The 15,049-nt window shown below is 38.3% G+C and overlaps 1 protein-coding gene and 1 pseudogene across 1 annotated transcript in view; both read left to right on the top strand.

Annotated features, from left to right (window-relative positions):
- The window catches only part of LOC115751677 (protein BONZAI 3-like), a 1,030,407-nt gene that overhangs the window by 725,643 nt on the left and 289,715 nt on the right, over window positions 1–15,049 (top strand). The gene's annotated exons all lie outside the window — the stretch shown is intronic.
- Window positions 2,237–13,734, top strand: LOC125315530 (annotated as a pseudogene).

Raw genomic sequence — 15,049 nt, 5'->3', positions numbered from 1 at the left:
ATATTGCTTATTACTTCGCTTTTTAGATTGCAAAAATTAGCAAAACAGTCCTAAACCTATTGCAATTATTCTAATTCAATCCTAAACCTATTTGTTTTGTTAATTTAGTCTTAAACTTTTTGCATTTATATCAATTCCGTTCATTTGGCTGGCTAGCCCCAACGTGGCACTACCAGCGCTAACATGGCAGAATTTTAAAGATATTTGCAAGGGAGCAAGGTTCGGAACGTCGTGGTATTCATTTAATATTTCTAAAATTTTTAAATTGTTTATTTATTTTTCTTTTCTGATTTTTTATCCTTGTTCTTTGTGGCTGTCGAGGGTCGTGGCAACTCGGCGGTCACCGGGCGAGGGCCGCAAAGCCCTCACTAGCGCCGACGAGATGGCCGAGGCCTTCACCTGGCCTTGCTTTGGTGCGGGCGAGGGCAACTTCGCCGGCTGCGGAAGAAGGCAACCTTTGCCCTCAACCGCACCTCACGACCCTTCTCTATGCCGAAAAAATAGAAAATAAATATAAAAAATAATTAAAATATTTTACGAATATTAATAATTAAAATATTATTTAAATAGGTTTAAAATTTTGTCATACCAGCGCCGACAATACCACGTCAGCACTAACAAGCTAAATATACTGAATTGGCACAAATACAAAATGTTTAAGACTGAATTGCAATAATGGCAATAAGTTTAGGACTGTTTTGGTAATTTTCCCTTTTAGATTCAAACCCCGATGGTGTAAACTGTTAGACCAGTTGAATAGGTGGAATCACGTATTGACCCTTACTTTGCTTATATTTTCAAAATATTGCCTATAATCAGAGACCGAAATGGTTGATTAATAGTCATTTTTTTTTCTTGAAAGGTGGGTGTGTGAAAACATTTAATTAAGGGTGCTTGCCCTTGGTTAATGGGCATGTGTGCTTGTGTGCGGGCGTGCAAGAGGGAGAGAGTTTCAACAATGTAACGTTGCCCAAGTCCAAAAAGTAGGAGTCAGTAGCCCTTGGCATAAAAATGGCCTACCGCCATCCTATTACAATTAAGATTAATAGAAAAACTACATCAAAAGATTAAAAATCTGAGGAAAGTCGTACTTTATTGACCAAAATTACAAACTTAACGACATCACAAAATTTAATCCATCCTAAATTACAAAAAATAAAGTATGTTTAGTTAAGGATTAATACCACGAAAAACCTCAAACCGACACACCCGTGATAAATTCACCCCAAACTATTTTTTTGACAACCAAAAATCCCAAACCGCTATACTTGTGACAAATTTATCTCAAACTATTTTTTTGACCACCAAAAACCCTAAATTGATACAACCGTGACAAATTTACCCCGAATTGATTTTTTTATCACAAAAAATCTCAAATCGATACACATGTGACAAATTTACAATCTATTAGTTTATGTTAAATTGAGTTAATATCACAAAAAATCCCAAATTGATGATTAATTGATTTTCAAAGGTAGGAGGATATTTTAGTCAATTGACAATAAACCTAGAAGGTGAGGAGGAGATGAGAGAGAAAAAAAGTAGGGTGAATTAGTGATTGACCTCATTTCCAACCATAGAAGGTTATTTTGATCTATTGATAACAAAATATTGCTACCAAGCCGAAGAGGGTAAGAAATGGCCCCACACTGTTCATTTATTAAAAAAAAAAAGCAACGGTATTAAGATTTTTACATAGTGCAATATTGTCCTTTAATTTAGAATTTCTCACATTTAGACGTAACCATTCTAATGAAATCTCATTTTAATTTATGGGCAACATGGCATCTGCTAAGCTCAAAAAAGCACCAGTTATCAAAACAAGAGGTGAATGGTACTAACATCAAAACAATTACCAACTATGTAAGAAGTATACGACATCTTATTATCGCTTTCTTGCGAAATCATAAAATCGAAAAGAAATGCTTTAAGCTTCGAAATATTGAGAAAAAGATGTAAATGATTCAGACCGTAAATATTCAAAAGAATCGACAATTGTTGATATTCCTCAAGGCTCTATTTATTCCCATGGCTCTTGCTTCCGTGCACTCAAGGTGCTCTCTCTCTCTCTCTCTCTCTCTCTCTCTCTCTCTCTTTAACTGGTCTAACTGATTAGTTATGTTCTCTTTTCAGTTTCCTCCTCACCCATTTGTTCAAGCGAATAATAAAAGGAAGCAACAAGAATAAGAACGAAAGAAGTGGGAAAAAGGAAATTTTAGAAATTAAAGGAGAAATTATGGCCGAGGCAATTGCTACCTCCGCCGCAGAGAGCCTAATTTCGAAACTCGTCGAGTACCTGATTGCTCCCATCGGACGCCAATTTGGGTACGTGCCGTGCTACAAAAGCTACGTCCAAGATCCCCAAAATGGAGTCCAGCAGCTGAAGGCTGCGAGGGAAAGGCTGCATAGCTCTGTCGAGGAAGCCATGTATGATGGAAAACTTATACACACCGATATTGAGAATTGGCTGAAGAGTGTGAAGGAGGAGACTGAGAAGGCAGATAACCTCTTGAAACGTGGCGCAAGAGCAAATAATGCTTGCTTCCGTGGGTGGCTTCCTAACCCCGTGGTGCGCCATCCAATTGGCAGGAAGGCGAAGAAGATGACTCCAGTCATTCAGGGACTCACCGACGAAAGCACAAAACCCATCTTCCAAAAGGTCTACCATGACGATACTCCGATTGGAATTGTCACTGCTACCACGTCCGCTACAAGACCTGTTGACAAGAAAGAAGATGTCCTGGATTCCAGGGCCTCAATCACAGAGGATGTAATAAAGGCCATGGCTGATGACAAGGTCCGTGTGATTGGGGTGTATGGGCCAGGTGGGGTTAGCAAGTCCCAGCTTTTGGAGGATGTGGAAAGGCGAGTAAAGCAAGAGAATCTATTCGATGTGATTGCTGTGGCAAAGGTATCACGCAATCCGGATCTAAAATGAATCCAGGGAGAAATCGCTTATGCACTGGGTCTGAAGCTAACGAACGATGAACCTGCTCGTGGGAGAGCAGATCGTTTGTGCAAGAGATTACAGAGTTGTTGACACCTAAATTTTGACTATCTTTTTAGTCGTTTATTTTGCATAAAAATGAGGAATTAATTTTAATTCCCACCAAAAATAATCAAATCATTTTTCATATTTATTTTTAGCATCATGTTGCATTACATTGCATTTACATTTAATCGGATGGGCGGCGGAAAAATGGATTCCAATCGAAGAGCGGTGGACCAAAGCTCAAAGAGCAGAATTCAGCTAGCTAGGGGGCAACTCCGAAAAAATTCATTAAGGTCTTGAGGTCTAATTTGAGTTTAAACCAGCCCATTTAATGTTTTATTTGGGAAAAAGCCTTTTAATTAAGGATGCTCATTAATTGAGAAAAAGACTTTATGAAATGGAATAATTTGTCTCTGGATCAAATTGCGATTACCTGAAGTTAAGGGACTACTTCGTAATTAAATGAAAGTCGCAAAACCCTAGTTTGTTCTATAAATAGGGAGCTTGTTCACAACACGAGGGGAGGAGGCCAATTCAATTGTAATATACGGCCATTGGAGGTTCCTTCATTCACATACATGATCACAGTATGGAGAGAGTCGTGAGAGAGGAAAAAGGTGATCACTGGGAGAAAGAAAGGAAAAAACTCTTGCTCTCCTTGGAGGTGGAACAATCGGAGAAGAGGCCAAGAGGAGTCTTCAGCATGTAGGAGGTTGACGATTGAGGAGGGAGAACACATATCTCCACTATGGGGCAGCACACGTAAAGGGTACTACCTACAGAACGTTCAAGAAAAGGCAAAGGATGAGTTGAATAGATTCGCAAGCAACGTCCGCCACTCAGCCAGCGATGTCGATCCATCTGGTGCTCCCTGAGCCGACGACCCGTTTACCACTTATAAAGTTTTAGTTTTTGCAGGCTATTTGATCTACGTTCGACGATATTCGAGCAAATTTCGACAAATAGACCTTCAAACGGAGAGCCGCATGGCCGTTCACCGCCTCCCAACCTGTTGACGATGCAGCCGCTACAGTGTTTACAACCCTGGAGTTTCCTTCAAGAATCTTGGTCCTTGATGTTTTAAGAATTAAGATCAGAAAAATCTATCCTTCCTCGCATCACTCACCACTTTTTGATCAGGTTTGGAAGGATTCTAACGGAGTTTAATTTTGTCATATTTTTTGCTAAGTGGAGTGCAGGACCGAAGACAATAAAAGTGATGCCAGAACAGTCCAATGTGCCAGATCGTGTCGTTGATCACCCTCACAGGCAGCTAACTCCAAGTTCACGCATGAATCCATTGGAGAATTATATGTTCAATGCAAGACCACGTTCGGTCAACATATAGCAGGAGTGCGTGCATAAAAAATGGAAAATCTGACTCCATTCATGACCACGCTGAGATGGATTGTTCGTTGCCAAGCCATCAACACTAGTTTGAGTCGATTTTTACGGGCTGTTCGGGGTTGTGTGTTCTACCGTTTTTTGCACAATTTCCCTGCAATTTGTTGTTTCTTTTAGGTGGATCTATGCTTTAAATTGCCGCTGCAAATTAAGCTTTATCGACGATACAAAATTGTCTTTGCCAAAGTCCTTTAGGTGTGCGGAATTCCCTAGCCGATCGTCCATTCCCAAGCTTGGTGTGCAGGTTTTTTCGAGCAAAGTTCGAATTAGGAGATTGCAATTCGCAAGATAAGGTAAAATTCTACTCTTGGATATCAAAGTTATCTTATTTGAATTTGTCTGGATTACTTGACATTATCTGTAAGGATTTTTGCTTAAATTGGAAAATTGGAATCTTGAGCAAACCTCTTGATATCTATGCTTATCTCATGAATATTTGGCATTGCTGTTCTTTGATTTGAATTTGTAGTTTCAAAGCTTACCTAGAGATTATCCTAGAAGTTTTTGGTTGTTTATTTCGAATTTGCAGCATATCTCATGGATATTATGCATATCTTTGAATTCAAATTGTGGATATTCCGATTGAATTTTGGATGTATCCGATGGCTCGTTTTTTCTCATGAATCTAAATCCTGATTATTATATTGAAGAGATTGCCATATCATTTGAAATATTCAGATTATCTAGAATTTGGATTGGAATCTTTTTTGAAACAATCTTGAGTTCGGCTTAAGGGATAAAGATTGGTTGGATAATTATCCATTTTTTTAAGAATTATTTGAAACTAGATTTTCAAATCTCAAAGATAATTTCTAAAATTAAAAATGGATTGAATTTTTGGATGAGGAAAGGTGGATCCCCAATCTCATAATTTCGGCCACCCCTCTTTTAATTTTCGAAATTTCAAGCTCAATTGATTTTCATTTTTCATTTTATTTTTATCATGCTTGTTTGTTTTGATTTGTTATAAAATTTGCTTGTTTGTTTTGATTTGTTATAAAATTTGCACATCTTTAAACAAACATGCCCATAATATATGCTCCTTACGTGCCTAGACCCTTCGGAAAAATTAAATCACACGCCTTAGCCACGATCTCGTGGAATGAGATGTGATTTAGTATAGAAATTCGTGTTCTGCCCTTTGGCGAGAAGGGACGTTGTTTTTCTATACACATATCCGCATACCGGCTCGAATCCTCGAGGATGTAGCGGATAAAATCTCGCTCTAGCCCGGATCTTTGGGAATGAGAGGATTTTCGGAAAAATCGAAAACTAAAAGGTATATTACGGGCATTTTTGTTTATTTTTGTTCAGATTTTTGATTGCTTTTATTTTCTTTTATTGCCGAAAATACCAAAAAAATCATCCTCTGAGCGCTTAATATATGGTCCTCATGTCACATTTTTCCAATTAATCATCAAATTCACATCGATCAATCGGAAAGGCTTTTTCATGAAATTGGTACCGAAAGGGCGTTAATTTTTTCAATTAGAGTAACCAAGTCCCCGGACTCATTCTCTCCGGTTCGTAGAGATAAAATAGTTCTCCCGCTATTTTATATAGGTTTCTAATCAACCTACCGTAAATGATTAGTGGCGGCTCCGATTGAATAATTTCTCATGAATAAACCTAAGTTGCGATTCGGTAGGACTTGGGAGAGTCCGTATTAGGTTAGTTAATTCATCTAATTAACCTAATAATCCATTAACCTAAATTAAATTTTAGGTCGCGACAAGAGTGATCCTAAAAAGAAGATTCTCATAATTTTAGATAACTTGTGGAAGAAGCTAGAGTTGAAGGAAGTTGGAATACCTTGCAGTGATGATAATAAAGTGAGAGGCTGCAAGTTATTGCTAACGTCTAGATACCGAGATGTTTTGCGCACTGACATGAGCACTGACCGAGAAATCCGACTCAATGAGTTGGAGCATGGAGAAGCCCGAGGATTGTTTGAAAGGATAGTGGAGGACAGAGTTAACGATCCTGATTTTAAACCCTTGGTGGATGGAGTGGTCCAGAATTGTGGTGGCTTGCCTCTTTTGATTCTATCCGTTGAGGTTGAAGCGAGGAGATATGGCTGAATGGAGGAATGCTTCGACCAATATAAAGTTGTTGGATGCAAAATCAATAGTAGAACTAAATTACAATGACTTAGAAGATGACAGGATCAGATCATTGTTCTTGGTTTCTGCTATAGACTCTGGGAAAATAGTCATGAGGTGTTCCCTTGGGTACTGCATTGGTTTGGGTTTATAGAAAAAATTCAAGACCATCGAAGACGCCAGAGATATGTTGATTATGGATCTACATAGCTTGCAGGACTCTTCTTTGTTATTAGATACTGATGACATGGAAGAGATCCATATGCACGACATATTTGTTGATGCGGCCAACTCCATTGCTTCCACTCAATGGAAGGCCTTGGTCGGGAGGGAGGATTTTGGGTTTAAAGAATGGTCAAAGGATGAGCTTAGGAAATGCACCGCCATATCCTTCCCTTGGGTCAACATTGATGAGCTTCCTGAAAAATTGGATTACCCAAACTTGAGGATGCTTCTGTTATGCGAAAGCAACCCGTCTCTCAAGATTCCCGAGTCATTTTTTGAATCTATGGAGAAGCTCCAAGTCTTGGACATGACTGGCTTATCTTTCACCTCTCTACCTTCATCGATTGAGTTCCTTAAAAACCTCAAGTCCCTACATCTTGATTACTGCCATCTGGAGGACGTGACTATTCTTGGAAAGCTGAAAGGATTGCAGTTCCTTAGTTTCCACGGATCTGCAATCGATCGACTGCCCAAAGAAATAGGTGGACTAACAGAATTGAGATTTTTGGACAGGGTGCAAAGGGCTCAAAATTATCGAACCTGGAGTTCTTGCAAGCTTGGTTAATTTAGAAGAGCTTTATATGGAGGATAGTTTTGATCAGTGGGAGGCCGAAGATAAAGCACCGCAAAACAACGCCAGCCTGGCTGAGTTGAAGAAGATGAAAAAATTAAGCACTTTGTACATTTCCATTCCTCATTCTGCCTATATCCCTAGAGACCTGCCATTTGAGAAGTTGAACAAGCATAAAATCCAAATTGGGGATGTTTGGGATTGGTCGGGTGAATACAAAGAATCCAAAAATTTAAAGCTCAAGTTGGAAACGAGCAATCTTCTTCTTGAAGCGTGTGTGTCTAAATGTTTGCGAGGAACACAAGATCTCCACTTGGATGGATTGCAAGATGGCATTGATAGCAGTCATGATTTGTGCGTTGAAGGATTTCAGGATTGGAAGCATCTTCATGTACAAAATAGCCCTTCATTTCAGTATGTTATCTGCTCCACAGAAAATGTCCAGTGCACTGCCTTCACTAGATTGGAATCTCTCTTTCTTGAGAATCTGGACAACTTGGAGAAGATATGTCACGGTTGTCTAGCCCAAGAATCCTTCAACAAACTCAATATTGTGAAAGTAGATAAATGTGGTGAAATTAAACGGTTGTTTCCTTTGTCTATGAAGAGAATAATGTCACAGCTTGAAGAGATTGAAATAAGCAGATGCCACTTGATGCAGCAAATTGTCGCAAACGCCGAGGCAAATGAAGACGGAGACGAAATAGATGATCATACCAAAGTGAAGTCGTGCAATTTACGTAGGCTGACCTTACAAAATTTGCCAAAAATGACGAGCTTCTGTAAAACTCAGGACCATTCGGTTGACTTCTTTGATGGGCAGCATGTATATAATTTGTTTTTTAGATTTTGTGCATGGACATGTGAGAGTATAACAGGACGTAGAAAAATTGGATTAATGTATACACACATATATATATGTATATATATATCATTATTGAGATTTTGTTTTAAAAAACAACTAAGGAAAAGAACAATCTAATTCTGCAAGATGGAATTGCTATGTGAAATTTGATTACATAAAAGCATTCATATATTAGTTAATTACATCTCTTATTTGTGTTATGTTATCAACATAGTTAAAGAAGCATCGTATGATGTATAGATTTTATCAAACAATCTAGAAGTTTATCATCGCTTAATGGTAAAGCCGAATATTTATACACAAACTTCTATGGATATATTCGTAAGTTGAAGGAAGTATATACGACCTATATAATTTTTATACCCTTTATTTACTAATGAATGGACACATGTAGAATTCTATTATATCCAATTGATTAAAGTGAAATAAAGAATTAACAAAAAACCATTCTAATTGTAAGTATATTGCATTAGAGTAGTCGAGGCGATTAAGTTGCTTTTTTCGTCCCTCAACAATTGTAAAGAGTTCTGGTAGGTGAATGGACCTTTGTGGAATTGTGGTTCGATACAAAGTTCCGCTATACTCTTATTTGTAAAATGACATAACTATTATGTGACTACAAATGAAAAATAAAATATAGTATTCGATAGCCAAATTGTTTTCGTAACCTTGGTACATTAATGTGATGTTAGTGGGATAATTCTTTTTTTCTTCTTTGGAATTCATGTAAGCTGCTGGACATTTTGTGGTGATCGTATCTACCAAAATCCTTTTTCTAACCCCTTTTCTAATACTACTAGAGGAATATATGCGCGCTGCACATGCTTAAATTACGTTTTTGCAATAAAATATTGCTTGAAGGTATTCATTAGGAACATATTTAACATTCATTTGCGCACAATCACTTTAATTTAACAACTGTTTAACTGTTCTATCAATATAAAATAAAAAAAAAATGGAAAAACTTTTTTCAACTTTTTTTTTTAATTATGTTGATCATGTGAGCCAAACCGCGAAAGCATGATGCTCAACTAAAATCATTTCCTGAACTAAGCAATTCATTTTCTTGGCTACAAATATAAAAATTGCCATATAAGTTAGCTCTTTGATAAGGAAACGCATCTTCGGTCCTTATATAGGTAGAGTGATGAAATTGACTTTGATGCTCATAATGTGCTATTGGGGTCACTTCATTGGTGCTTATGGGCTGGCCAACCACACATCTTAGTGTGATGAGCCATTGTAATTAGCTAAGTATGTGGGCATGGGCAGGGCGTGCTATAGTGCTATGCATGGGAACAACAAAGTGTTCTGACTATTTTAGCATTTCTGTCATGATTTATAGTAACTTTTCACTTCCAATCTTTCGATAAGAGATGTATTTATTTATATACTTTGGGTAAAATGTCAAGCTCAAATTACACTTGCAAATTAATTAAAAGTATAGTTTTATTTGCTTGTCAATTTAGTTCACGACTATTTGGTAGAAAATAATTCTTTTGAGTAATTATATAAAATCATAGTCTATGAATGAAAAATCAATTGAGCCTGTGCAACGAATTTAGAAAACTTAGGTGGAAAGCACAAAATGTAATGGTAAAGCATAATTCAGGGACTAAGAATTCCGTCTTATTATTACTATTCAATGGAGTCCAAGCACATATAGCTAAACGACAAGTAAGTGTAAAGTTGATATATTCTATAGAGGGATAAGATTAAATTCATAAATCACTACTCCTCTTTTTCTTCGATTGTCTTTAAGTCTATGGTATGAGATAATTCCCTTCACTATTATTTGACATGCAACTTGTTTTTCTAGTTGCAAGCATTATTATGAGATAGTGTGGTTTTGTTCATCCTTTGCAGATAATAAAGCTACAAAATTTGGAAGCTATAACCATTGAAGGATGTCGATTGATACGAGGAATATTTGACCTAGAAGGATTGACAACCAATGGGGAAGTCGGGATTCTACCACGATTGAGAGAATTAACTTTGAGTGACTTACCAAGTTTGGGTCACATATCGAACAAAAATCCACGAAGAACATTGTGTTTCCAAAACTTAAGGACACTGAAGGTGGAAAACTGTGAGAACCTAAAGTTTCTTTTTTCTTCTTCAATGGCTAAAGCACTCGGGCAAATAAAAGAAATAGAAATAGCGAGGTGTAAACCGACGGAGGAAATTATTGATGTGCAAGAAGAAGAATTGGAGGAAGCTACAAACACCAATATTTTAGAGTTTCCTTTGTTAACCTCCTTGTCTCTTAAGGAATTGCCAAATCTCGGGACATTCTCTTATAGAAAGTACTGTATTCGGTGTCCATCCTTAAGAAGACCGACGATATCTGGATGCTCCAAAATGATGACATTTTCTTCATTCGAAGAAAAGCAACAGTGGATGACAGCAGATTCGGGTTCACAACAAGCGTTTGGTCATATCAACTCTAGTTTGTCCTTGCCTATCTTCTTCAACGAAAAGGTATGTAAGCATCTACAGTATGTTTATGTTAACCATTCTTCTAGTTCTAGTTACTAAAACATTTCAATGGAAACTGGATCATTATTATGTACCAAAAGTTTAGCAGAATTTTTTTTTTTCGGTAAACCAAAAGTTTAGCAGTTTGCAGTGGGAAATCTAAGTTACTGTTCAATCCCAAAGATGCCCCCGAGTTTTCGGCGTGATAAAATTTTGTACCAATGCTTTTATGCAGGTTCATTTTCCAAGCTTGGAGGAATTGGAGCTTTCATCCATGTGCGAATTAAAGAGGATATGGCCCAATCAACTTCGCGGACAGTCCTTCCGCATACTTGCATCCCCGAATAAAATTGAGGTGGTCGGGTGTCCCTCCTTGGAAGCATTATTTGAACCTGTAAGTCTTAGCTCCGAGAAATGGCAAAAGCCATTGGTCCTCTCTGCATTAAAAAAAGTGAAGTTGTTGAATCTACCAAGGCCGAGAGACATTTTGAAGAGTGACTGCAAAGTAACCTTGGCGTTTCCTTGTCCGATGGAAGTAAACGTGAGGAATTGTCATAGTTTGCCATATCTCTTCTCAAGTGCCACGGCCATAACTCTTGATAAACTTGCAGTGCTTGATGTTTCCTGTTGCAATAACCTGCGGGGCATAATTGCGATGGAAGAAGGAAAAGGGAATACCATAGAGACTTTGAAGTTCCATCATTTAAGCATACTCAAGCTTGGTGACCTTGAGAAGTTGATTAGCTTCCGCTCAGCGAGTTGTGCTAGTGATGGGTTACATCCACTATTTGATGAGAAGGTATCATATCCCGATTTATCTCATCTGTAATTTGTACTGCTTTTTTATGCTTTGGCCCTAAACAAAATTGGGTATGTTTCTTTATCTCTATACATTTGTAGCTTGCATTGCCAAAGTTAGAAGAGCTACACATTGAGGGAGTTCAACAGGAAGAACTATGGAACGATAAAATCCTTGTGGAGTCTTTCTGCTGTCTAAAGATCCTCGAGGTGAAGCAGTGTCCCAACCTAATCAATGTGATTCCTTCATTCATGTGGAAGAGGCTACTTCATTGTGTGGAGTCCTTGACAGTTGAGAAGTGCTCACGTCCGAGATACCTTATTACAATGTCTATGGCAAAAAGTCCGGGACAACTCCAATATCTTGATCTCGGAGGTTGTGGAGAGATGGAGTATATTGTTGCCAGAGAAGAGGAGAAACCCGAAGAAGCAGCCGATAGAATTGTAATTTCTCAACTTGTCACTTTGTATCTTCACGACATGCCAAAGCTCAGAAGTTTCTGCCAAAGGAAGCATATTTCAAAGTGGCCCTCCTTAAAAGAGTTTACTATTGAAGATTGTAAAGCTGTGGAGGTAATTCTTGGAGATGCCAATTGTAGAAAACTAGAAGACAATGTCTCTACGTAGCAACCGCTTTTACTCATCGAAAAGGTTTGCACTCGTACCTGTTTAATGACATATCTAGTTTATTATCCCTAGATGGTTTGAGTTAGACATTGTAAGGTCCGTGGGGTCACTTATGTTGACTTATCATTTTCTTTTACAATTTTTGACCTTAAATAAGAAGCATCTAAAACGCCACTTCTTTAATATAAACATATTGGCATGTATATCAAAAGTTTCTCATAAGTTCCAAAAACTTACTATAATTTACCAATCCTTTTCAAATCTTAATTAGACTAATGTGACGTTTCTTAATATTGTAGCTAAAGTACGGATATTAAGGAGAGGCTCAGCTTTAATTAGTAACTTTTAAGTAATCTAGAGTCTAGACAATTCTAAATATGTCGAATCAAATTTAAATCTTATTTGAGGGTAATGATACTGTGAGTCCTAAAACTTGTGTTAGCAACTGATGATATAGAACGAAAGTGCATAGCGGGTTTCAGAATTGAAGGGAAATCGTGTGCGTGTGTATATATAGAGAGGGGGGAGGGGGGGCGCACGGAAATACCAATTTAGGCAAGGAAGACGAAACACTGAATGGTAAACTCATTAGTCAATGAATTTATCCTCATAACTGAAGAAAATTAGTATCTTGACCTACATTTATAGGTAAATTAAAACAAGAGTTCATACTAAGTAAGCATATCTAGAAAAACAGAAATTAATCAAGATAAGTATCTTAAATTCTTAATAGTATATGATAAATAAACTAAATAAAGAAAGAAATCAGCAAGGTGGTTAGAGAATCATGTCATACATCAATCTCCACGCCGAATAATCTCACAGTCCACAAAAGGGAGATTTGGATATGCACCTAGGAAGAATAAGGCTATACTCACGAATTTTTCACCTCCGTGAATAATCAATAGGAGAAATTACATTCCCGAATTCGTTGAATTTCAGAAGGTTTTTTAATAAATTCATCCAGATTAGTCGGTAGAATTTTACTTCGCTCATTTCACTATTCTCATAAGCAGAGTCCTTATCGAACTCTTCAAGACATTTTAGCGAACCGAGTTTGGTCCGGCTTCATGTCTTTCTTACGGTTGGAAAGTTGAAACTTCTTACGCTGGTGAACCCGTGTAACCCGGGGCGACTCCCAGATGGTGGCTCCTTCATTGCTGAAATCCTCAAACAGATTGAAATTCTGTTCGTTTGTGATTGCCCTAGATTATCAATCATATTTCCATCGTCCACTTCATTCCGTAGACCGACGCAATTAGAAGTAAAAGGCTACACTGGTTTAGTTCACATGGCGACTTGCTCGGCAAAGGCAAGTCTGACGCAACTTACTATGCTAATCCTAAGAGATTGTGGTGCAATGGAAGGCGTGGTAACCGACAATGGAAATGGAGTAGAGGAGATCACCTTCCCCAAGCTGCACCGATTGACACTCGAAGGTTTACCAAGCCTTGAGAGCTTCTCCCCCACGAAGTGCGCCTTCGAGTTCCCATCGCTGGTGATTATTGTTGTGGAGCAGTGCCCCAAGATGAATATATTCTGCAACGGTGCCTTGAGGACACCGCAACTACATGAAGTCCGTCTCTCCCTCCAAGATTATGAAGGGCGTTGGGAGGGCGACCTCAATACCACCATCCAAACATTGTCGACATGAATTGATCCAAACCAAATTCAGTAAGTCCGAGTAAATCTGTGTGCCTAATCATGTTTGCTTGAGCCCGGTGTCAAAAAGAAGAAGCCCTCATTCTTGGAGTTCTATATCGGCTCATATGAAACTGGTCTTTTCTAAAAAGATGTTCCACTGACTTTTAAAGGAAGGGTAACATGATTCCACTTGTAGGGGCTTTTAGGCACTTACCCACCAATGCATTCTAGCTGTTTGATGAATTGCTTCGCATAACCTCTGTCCATGTAGGTTCGAAGATTGTGAGGCTTTGTCATATGGGGCTTGGTGCTTGCCCTGTTCTCTGGTTAATCATCGGGAGTGTCGGTAGTTAAACAAGTCTTATTGATATTGTTTGTTTCTTTCAAGTGTCATGCTCCCTACGATCAGAGTGGCTGCTGCTTTTATTTGCTAGAAAGTGTCTCCTATAGTAAGATGTTGAAGCAAACTTTTCGCAACCTGTGTATTGATAGTGTTCGAGTGCATGGTGTTGATGCCTCTTGGCATTGCTTCTTTGTGCTGACATGTAGTATTCATAGTGGGCACGTGCTCCATTTCCTTGATGATAGTACTGGTGCAACATAATGGTTGAGCAAATAATCAATTGAACGTGGGGAAGCTCTATCCTTTATCGAAATGTATAGGGATTTTGTATTGAGTTTTGGCTTTTAGGTGACCCCGTTTAGTGGGTAAGTTTCTGTAATTTTTCTTAAGGCATTAGCGCACTGTCGCCTAGGTCTTTCATGTACTAAGATTGTGCTGGTTGGTAAGCTCACTTGTTTCATTTGTCTGAACAGCCTCATTTAGCACCAAGAAGTCTTTTTGAAGTTGAAGACTATTTGGATGATGACAATAGCCGGCCACACATTTAAAAAATGGGGGAAGAAGTCCATGAATCCAACTAAGCACGTGTCCTTGAAGTTTCCATAACAATGCTCATTCAAACATACTCCGGCTCGTTTGGTTGTTGGCCGGAATTTGGCAGACGGGGCAAGGGAAGCTTATGTCTGCAGTGCTTCCTATGCTCCAAGAGAGGGACAAAGGAAAAATCAGAGCAGTTGTTCTGTCTCTGGTCGACAGTGGCATCGATATTAAAGTTTCTCTTGATTCTTGACTTATTTTTCCTCCTTGAGCATGATGTGGTTTATGTGTTACAACTTCTAATAGGAGTATAAGGACATCTTTGACGTTGTTTTGAGAATATGCAGGACTTTAGTGTTGGTTCTTTTGATGGTTACATTACGGATAATAGTGATTGTTTGTTTGACAGCAGCGGAATCATATTTTGATTTGGCTTTATTGAAGCATTTTTTTACCTTCCGTA

This window comes from Rhodamnia argentea, chromosome 6, assembly GCF_020921035.1.
Source record: "Rhodamnia argentea isolate NSW1041297 chromosome 6, ASM2092103v1, whole genome shotgun sequence".
NCBI lineage: Eukaryota > Viridiplantae > Streptophyta > Magnoliopsida > Myrtales > Myrtaceae > Rhodamnia > Rhodamnia argentea.
The sequence above is the reverse complement of the archived record's forward strand: the minus strand, read 5'-3'. Positions and strand labels throughout refer to the sequence as shown.